Source organism: Hipposideros armiger, unplaced genomic scaffold (assembly GCF_001890085.2).
Source record: "Hipposideros armiger isolate ML-2016 unplaced genomic scaffold, ASM189008v1 scaffold_239, whole genome shotgun sequence".
In the NCBI taxonomy this organism is placed as follows: domain Eukaryota; kingdom Metazoa; phylum Chordata; class Mammalia; order Chiroptera; family Hipposideridae; genus Hipposideros; species Hipposideros armiger.
In genome coordinates this window covers 240,145-246,250 of record NW_017731589.1, presented here as the reverse complement: position 1 = coordinate 246,250, position 6,106 = coordinate 240,145, and positions in this window count along the sequence as shown.

Sequence of the window (6,106 nt, the reverse complement as noted above, 5' to 3'; positions counted from 1 at the left end):
GCGGGGGAAGGCCGCGAACGGCCCGGCCCCGTTGCCCTGGCGACCGCAGCCGGGCTTTTCCGGGACGGGCGGGCTCACGTTTCCCGACCCTTTGTCCCTGCGGAGGACGCGCGTCCCCGGGCGACCGCGTGGCCACACTGGTCACCGGGTTACACTCGGCCTCGCTGGCTTCCCGCGGGCTCCACGCGCGCTCCGGCCCTCCGGGGGGCGCTCCTGCTCCCGGCCGCGCCTCCACGCTGCCGCCGCCTTGACCTTGGGCCGCGCTGCGGACTCAGGGCCGTGGGGTCTGAGCCGCGCCGGCATCCGCCCGCCCGGGGCGGCTCGCCAGGCCGCGTGAACTTTGCAAAAGGAATGCCCTTTATGTCAGAAACGGGCCCAGAGCCGGCGTTCTGGCGCCTGCGGCTGCGGGCGGCGGGGCCGTTCTCGCTCGGGGGCATTTCGCTGGGTTGGCGAGTGCGGATGCAGGTGCGAGCCTGCGCCCGTGACTCACCTACTAGCAGGTGGCCTTGGCTTTCCAAACGAAACGCAACACGGCCTGGGTTTTCCAGGCTAGTATTATACAATTTCATGTACTTGTGTGCTTTTCAACAAAAACTTATTTTTTAATTGTGCAAGTATTTTTAAAACACTTTCAGAATCTATTCCATAAATAGGAAATCGAATATTAAAACCTCTCATACTTTTTCCTCCTAGAGTAAAATACATTTAATATTTTGGTATATGTCCTCCGATGTTTTTTCTATACTTATCTAAGCATACTTGACATAATTAGGACAATACCTTGCAAAGATCTATTCTAGTGTTTTCACTTAACACTATTGTGAATTACCCCCATTCTATTAGATATTCTTTTTGTAACATGATTGTTAATGGCAGAACAAATGTACAAATACATTGTTCAAATTTTTTGTTTTTGTATGACTTATAGATTCATTTTTAACATCTCCAGAAATCTTCTATGAAGATGCTCAGGTCTTGTTTAGAAGCAGCTCTTTATCTGCAAGAAGGAAAACTTATCCACCTCGTGCAGTTAGACTGTTCCAGATCTCCCTCATACATCCAACAAATATTTAATCAGTGTCCGCCATCTGCCACTGTGCCAGGTGCTGGCTTGATCATGAGCCAGGCAGAAATGGCCCATGCTGTTTTTGCACAATGCCTTTTAACCATAGCTTAGCAATAGAAATCTCTCTTGGGTTAGTACTTAATATGAAATCAAATCAAATGATGACAATTTCTGAATGGATGGCTGTTGAAAAAGTGGAGACTAGGGGCAGAGAGAAGAGCAGAAAACTTCATTCTAACGGAACTTACTTGTTAAGTCAGATTGTTAACTCCTGCTGCAGACAGCATCCTGAAGGCAGGTATGGAAACTCTCAACGAGCTCCTTCGAGGTGTTTGTGAGTGGTGTGGGAAGAAGGCAGAAAGCACATACCACGCTGACCTTGATGGAAGCCACATCTGCCGGGAGGGCCTCGGACAGGCACAGTCACTCCTACGAGCTCACACAGCCTTCCATCCCATGCTCCCTCCCAGCATCAGAACCCCGAGAGAAAGCAGCCCAAACTGAGTAAGTCCCTGACTGACCAAGACTAGCACCTTGGTTGAGAGGAGTCTCGCTAGGCCATGTGGAAACTCTTCAGGAAAAGATCAAATTGCTCCTACTTAAGAAGTTCTAAAAATATCCTTAAAGGCATGGACACATGCCCAGTGCCTGGCGAGGACAGACCCTGGAAGAGAAGCCCTAGACTGGGATCAAAGGTCATCCCCCAAACTGCTGCACCACTTTTCTACTGCATATCTAATTCCAGGAGCCTGTTTTTCTAAAAGAAAAAGAATGTAGTCAAAAGGAAACCAGGTAGAGATCTCAGATTTCCTGTGCAGGCACCAGGGCTTGGGTGCACCAAGGCTTGAAGCCCTGCTCACCCCTTCTTGCCTCTCTCCCGGCCACTGCTCCCTGCTGGCCCCTGCATAGCTGCCGTGGAGTCCAGTCTCTTGCACCAGACTGACCCCTTTAAACAAGGGTGGCTCACTTCACATTCTGCAAACGTGGCAAACCACTCACTGTCACAGCCTCTATGGTTCCATCTAGACTGACCATGCCTGCCTGTCTAGCCCCTTGTCTCCAGGGTCCTGCTGGACACTCTGCCCCAGCTACACTCGCTCTCTCCCACCCTAGGGCCATTGGAGTTGCTGTTCGTCTGCCTGGGATCCAGAGGTCAGATATCCAAAATCAGTTTCACGGGGGCAAAATCAAGGTGTCAGCAGGGCCATGTTCCCTCCAGAGGCTCAAAGGAAGACTGTTGCCTTGCCTTTTCCAGCTTCTAGAGCTGCATTCCATGTAGGACTCGGGACCCCTTCCTCCATCTTTAGAACCAGCGGTGTATCATCTTGCTTCAGTGGTCACATTGCCTCCTCTCTGCTATGGTCAAATCTCCCCTTGCCACCCTCTTATCAGGACACTTGTGATTACCTTCAGGGGCCATCCAGAAAATCCTGGATAGTTGTAAGGGCAAATACAAACTAAGAAAGACAAGTTTTTAATCTCCCTGGTGCAGAAGCAGGGAGGCTTTCCCCACAACCGCCACCCTTTCCTTGGAAAGCTTGTCCTTGTGAATTTTTCTCTGTCCCTTGGAAATGAATGTATAAATAAGCCTCTTGCCAGCTTTACAAGCCAGGACTGTCTCTCTCTTGGACCTGGAACCCTCTCTTTGAAATGTAAATATCAAGGGAGATAGGGCCCTGTCTCCCAGTCCCCATGCCAGGGTGGCAGCCTAACTTGGCTGGACACCTGGCTCCAAGCTACAAAACTACCTCCTGTCATAAAAAGGAGACAAGTGTGTTTTTCCTCTGGATAAAGGCAATTAGCTCACATGGATGGTCACCCCAGTAACCAGGTGAAGCTAGGATGAACTCTGTGTGACAAATGGTCAAGTCCTGTGACCTGAGGACCAGTGGAGGTTAATCTTGAGAACAGGTGTGTAACGGATTGCATCTGCTGGGCTGAATAACACATGAGATTTCTTTCTGCCTTTGTAATCTCCTAGTGGATGGCCTGCGATGTGCATGGCGTAAAGCTTACTCAATAATAAAACGTTTCTTTCTTGAGGGGAGCTTTTCAGACTTGGCAGGAGATTTGGTTCTTAATTCTATTTCCCCAACATAATCTCCCCCATCTCAAAATCCTTAGCTTAATCACATCTGCATCCCCTTCACCATATAAGGTCACTTTCACAGAATCCAGGAGTAGGACCTGAACAAGCATTAGGCATCATTCATCCCACCACCCACTCCTACGTCACCTTCAAGGCCCCTAGTTGGCTTTAATGTTCTTCATAGCACTTGTTGCCTACTTGAAACTAGGTATTCATTCATTTACATGGCTTCTGTCCAGTTACCACCACAACATAAGGCAGGATTTGGCCTGTCTAACAACCATACAGTCAGCCCCTAGAAAGGTGTCTGGCCCATGGAGGTATTCAGTAAGTGTGGACCAAATGAATGAGGAAATGTGAGAGGCAGACCCATTGGCTAGGCGAATCTGATTGCACCACACTGAGCTGCCTAGGCAGCAGCCACAAGCCACATGTTTACCGATAAACTGCAAACTCTGTTCCCTTGGCTGCTGTTTGTTAAGCAGGCGTTGGGAGTCTGGCAGGACTTTTAGTGAGAGAAAATGCCACTTTTTCTGACAGAAAAGCTCAAGTCAGTATGTGAGGTAAAGAACAAGGAACTTGGAAGAAAACTTCAGTCTATAACTCTCCCACTTGACGGACTCTGGTTGTAGGTAGCAGTGCCTTAAACGTATTTTTAAATCTGGAACATTATTCCAGAATAGCTGGAGTGCAGAAAACTCTAGGGAACCTCTGGCTGTGATGGGGACTGATGTGGCCAGAAACACTCTTCATGGGAGGAGAGCTCTCCACTCCCTGGCAACCGTGTTTACCACCGTTTGGTGATTTGGTCTTGGGACCAGATGTTACCAGGAAACATTGCAACAAATCTTCTTGGTGTCTCAGCCTGGAAAGAAAGCTCAGCCTGGAAAGAAATGTCGATTACCTAGAAATCAACATTTCTACCCTTTCAAGGTCAAATCTCATCTATTATTACAATGCTGTCTTTTTCTACTCCAGATTATATCTTCTTATCTTCTTCAACTTAAAAGAAGGATTTAGAAGCCAATGTGTATCAATTATTGGTTTAAAACCTACTAAAAGTCAAGCTTGATTGGGAAACACAAGGGAATTCGAAACAGAAACTCTGCTAAGTCTTCGCAATTTAGCAGAACCAGGTGTATTTTCAAGTGTTTTGTTTCCTGTGAGTGATGTGTGCTGTTGTTTATGAAAACCATCTGAACATGTTCACCACCAACAAAAATGCTACATCTAACCTTGGCTCATTTCTACCCAGACTCCTCTTGAGTAAAACCACTTGGTGACTTGGAGGAATCAGAATGTAAACCAGGCTTCAAGTCGGTGCTTTCTGATTGCCTCCAAGACCAAATCTAGGTCACAGTGAAATGTGGTGCCTTCAGAGTTGGCCAGTGAAGTCTCACTGTTCCCAGAACTGGTGTGCCTTCACAAAAAAACATTAGAAGAGAGTTTCTTTTAACATGATTTAAGGCTTACTTTGTGGATGTTATTATAAATTACAGCAATATAGCATTTTTAACTACTACATAGTAACAGTCTATTAAATGAATACATTCAACAAATAATATATTAAATAAAATTAATTTTAAAAACGCTTAAGAAGCACTTCATTTCACAGCATCTAAACTATCCTCAATGCCTCCCCGTGGCTGAGATGCTGCTCACTGTCGGTGTCTGTGAAGCTTTATAGTCTAACAAGCATGCATCTCATATATAAAGCCATTGCGGCAAAGTGGCATGATTATTGGGTCCAATGAAGTCAAGAGAAGTTCTTAGGGTTAAACCAGAAATCAAAAAGTAATAGGAAGAGACACACACTCCTTTCACATTGGTGGGTACAGGATAGTTAATAATTGACATTTACAGCACATAGAGGAACACAGAAGTCATATTCAGGGAACAAGGTAACAATGAGGGGTTCTGTGGTCCGCTCTGGTGCAGTGGGTGTGCCCTCGGGGGTCTGGAAAAAGCGATTACTCTGACATTCTGAGGGTATGTTATCTCAGATGCAAAAAGATAACAGGTTCAGGCTCACTTAAGGTAAAGACTGACCTTTGTGTAGGAAGCTACAGGCCTAGGACGTGATGACTTGCCATGACCTACCTGCTCTTAGTTAGGAATTTGTATGTTCAGACCATCCTATGAGGTTAGTTTCGGTCTCTGAGTTTATAGGGCCCACCATGCTGGCCTCCCCTGAGCTTGTCAGTTTTAGTATGTGGCCCCCTTTTTTGTCCACTTGGGCCATCAGCCGTTTTCCATATACTTCCTCACTTCATCCTTACAACCCCTTGGGTAGGGTTCCTGATCCCACCGTGCAGAGAAAGAAGCAGGAGTTCCAGGGCTTTGGAAGTTCAATGAGATCCTCTATTTCTGGTGATTGACACGGGGCCTGGAGGCAGAGCCATGATCACCCTGGTTACTGACACGCACCGTCCCCGAGCCGGTCCATATTTGTCAGGATGCCGAGGAGTTGAACCAATATTTGGACAGTTTTCCCTGCCTCCCCACTGGCCTTATGAATTCTACCGCACCATTCTGCCATGCCTGAGGGCTCCCAACACCCCCACAGAAACCCTTGAGTCTATTGCCATCAAGGATGGGACATGCAGGATCAAGACTGGACATGTGTGCTGGTGATAAAGGTTGTGGGACACCAGAGTCGGCTCAGAAAATGACTCCTTCCTTCTCAGTGTGGCTTTGGGGTGCTGGATGCCGGGGAGGGATCAAATGACTCCTTGAGGTCTCATCTGGTTTGAGGATGCCTGTATTTCTGGGAACAATTTCCTGAAATGTGTTTCCAGACGCTGGGGACTGGTCACCCAGGAGGGCCCTAAGAAAAGGGCAGCCCTACCTGGAGGCAGGGTAGGGGGCAGGGCAGTCCCACATTCCGGGAGAAGAGACTGGGCCAGGTGCTTGGGCTCCCGGGCCAGGGGAAAGTGAGAGGAGGGCAGCCT